General features: G+C 52.4%; 1 protein-coding gene across 1 annotated transcript in view; it reads right to left on the bottom strand.

The window, feature by feature from the left end:
• LOC103249741 (adhesion G protein-coupled receptor A1-like) overlaps window positions 1-3,173 on the bottom strand; it is a 42,319-nt gene that overhangs the window by 10,330 nt on the left and 28,816 nt on the right. The gene's annotated exons all lie outside the window — the stretch shown is intronic.

Genomic DNA, 3,173 nt, shown 5'->3' with positions numbered 1-3,173 from the left:
CCAGTCTGGGCGACCGAGTGAGACTCCAACTCAAAAAAAGAAAAAAAAAAAAAGATCAGTACGAACAGGAGTGTGGAAGAAGTTGATTCCAACCCTCACGGATGGCTTTGAGAGGTTCAAGGCTTCAGTGCAGGAAGGAACTGCAGAGATGGTAGAAATAGCAAGGGAGCCAGAATTAGAAGTGGGGCCTGAACATGTGACTGAAACGCTGCGATCTCAAGACAAAACTTGAACAGATAAACAAAGAAAGTAGTTTCTTCAGATGAAATCTACTTCTGGTGAAGATGCTGTGAACGTTGTTGAAATGTAAAAAGGGACTTAGAATTTTTTTTTTTAGTTGGAGTTTCACTCTGTCACCCAGGCTGGAGGGCAGGGTCACAGTCATGGCCACGGCAGCCTCAACCTGCTTGGCTCAGGTGATCCTTTTGCCTCGGTCTTCCAGGTAACTGGAACTACAGGCATGCGCCACCATGTCCTGCTGATTTTGATTTCTTTTTTTTTGGGTTGGAGTCTCACTCTGTCGGCCAGACTGGAGTGCAGTGGCCGCCCCTGGCCACCGCAGCCTCGACCTGCTGGGCTCCGGCCATCCTTCCGCCTCAGCCTTCCGAGTAGCCGGAATTACAGGTGCGTGCTACTATGCCCGACTGATTTTTTAATTTACTGTAGAGATGAGGTCTCACCTGCCCAGGCGGGTCTCGAACCCACGAGCTCAGGCAATCCACTCACCTCAGCCTCCCAAAGGCGTGGGATTACAGGCTGAGCCACCAAGCCTGGCTTGATTTTGATTTCTTATAGAGATGAGGTCTCGTCAAGTTGCCAGGCTGGTCTTGAACCTGTGGGCTCAGGCAATCCTCTCACTGCAGCCTCCCAAAGTGCTGGGATTATAGGCGTGAGCCACCACGCCTGGCCTAGGACTTGGAATATTACATAAACTTAGTTGGTAAAGCAGCAGCAGGTTTGAGAGGATTGAATCCACTTTTGAAAGAAGTTCTACTGCGGGTAAAATGCTGTCAAATAGCATCTCATGCTACAGAGAAATTTTTCAGGAAAGGAAGAGTCACTTGACGTGGCAAACTCCATTGTTGTCTTATTTTAAGAAATTGCCACAGCTACCCACCCTTCAGCAACCACTACCCTGACTAGTCAGCAATTATCAACATTGGGGCAAGACCCCCCACCAGCACAAAGGTTACAACTTACTGAAGGCTCAGGTGATTAGTAAAACTTTTTTTAGCAATAAAGTATTTTTAAATTAAGCTATGTACATGTTTTTAGACATAATGCTATTGTACACTTACTAGAATACAGTATAGTGTAAACACAACTTTTATATGCACCACGAAACCAAAAAATCCATTTGAGACTGGAACCGAACCCTCAATATCTCTGAGGTATGCTTATATGCACTTACAAACTCGTGTGCACACGCATGCACACACACCTGCGTGCACACGCATGCTCATACACTTGCATGCAAACATACACACTCATAGACCTGCACACATACTCAGAACACACATGCACACAAATGCACTCAACACATGCATGCACACTCACAGACTCATGCACACTTGCATGTGCTCACACACAAGCCTGGACACGTACTCACACGCACACCCACAAATGCCCCATACAAAGCAGCAGATCCTATCAGAATACAGGGTAGAACATCAGTTCAGTGCAAACCAGAGGAAAGTGTGGCAGAGCTAGGCCTTGGCTGGGATGTTGTCCCTGCAAGATGAGGCCTTGTGAGCACTGATGCCTCATGGGACCACACAGCTGCCGGGTGGGGAGGGTCTTGAGGCATCTTGCTTTCTAAGGAAAAGGCAAACCCAGGCAGGAGTTTGGGGAATTAAGGCAGGAAGAGCTGCTCGGCCTCAGTTCCTGGAGGTGACCAGACCAGAGAATCATCCGGAAGCCCCTGTAAGTGCTGGCTGGGGTCAGTGTTGTGCAGCTTGGGAGAACGAACACCACCTCAACACCTCCCAGGGCTCACCCTATCTGCCTGACCTGCTGGCTGGTTTCCAAGCAGCCTCTCCACCATCAAACGTAGCTTTGTCAGCCGGCAGGCCACAGACTGATCTTCTGTCCTGAGTGGACAGATGGCTGGTAAGTGGGCAGAGGGACAGGGTCGGAGGAGTGGTGGTGACCGCTGGCCGGCCGGCTGCCAGCTAAAACTGGCAACCAGGCTGACAGAAATCCCAGAATGAAGTCACCCGATGCAAGCGGGTTCTGCAGCCTCTTGTCTCTAAATTGCTGCCAGCTGCCCTTCTTATTTTAATCACTGAGGCCACGTGTGCCGTATCTGAAAATAAATGGGAAGTGGCTGAGGTCAGGGACAGAGTTGATTCCCTTCTCAGGCCCTTTCTGGGTGCTGAGATGACACCTGATGGCTTCCTCCCAGCTGTCCACAGCCTGTGATGGCAGCACCAGGGAGCTCCAGTCCTGAGCAGGCAGCTGGGCGGGCGAGGCCTGATTCCGAGGTCTCCTGGCCCAGAGCATCTCCTGGGCTGTGCCCTAGCCACGTCCACGGGGTGAGGGACCTTCCCAGGTACAAGTCCTGTGTGGCTGTGCTAAGGTTTTGGCCCTGCCCAGCTTCAGCTCTGTGGGGCCCGACTTCAGCCGGCCGCTCCATGGGTATCTGCTGGGTGCCCAGGCACACGCTCAGGTGAGGCTCTCAGAGGCACCCTTTGTGCACATGGGTCCAGGGTCTTGGGGACCAGGACAGTGAGGAGGGGCAGGGCTGATGCTGTCTCTGTACCTTGCACTGCCCCCCTCTGTCCACTTGCGGGAGGACTCCAGCAGTCCTCACTCTGGACCAGAATCTGCATGACTTGTAGCCCATGCAGGGCACTGATGCTCCACTCTGGGTGCTCCAATGCAGGGATCAGGCAGGCTGGTGCTTCTGCTCCTGTTTTCTGTGTCTCAACACGACATTAATGCCCTTGGGACTGAGCCCAGACCCCCGTATAGCGAGGGTGGCCGGCTGAAGTCACTTTCCCATGAGCTGCTCCCAGTGACTGCCCAGACAGGAATGCCCCTCAGGCAGCGGTGGTCAGAAGCTCCCCACCCACCTCCCTTTATCCCGCACTTGGCTTGTATTTTTTTTTTTTTGAGTTGGAGTCTCACTCTGTCGCCCAGACTGGAGTGCAGTGGCTGCCCCCGGCCCCCCC

Source organism: Carlito syrichta, unplaced genomic scaffold (assembly GCF_000164805.1).
Source record: "Carlito syrichta isolate Samal-C Ts95f unplaced genomic scaffold, Tarsius_syrichta-2.0.1 Scaffold123376, whole genome shotgun sequence".
NCBI classification, from domain to species: Eukaryota; Metazoa; Chordata; class Mammalia; order Primates; family Tarsiidae; genus Carlito; species Carlito syrichta.
This window is presented reverse-complemented; position numbering and strand designations above follow the sequence as displayed.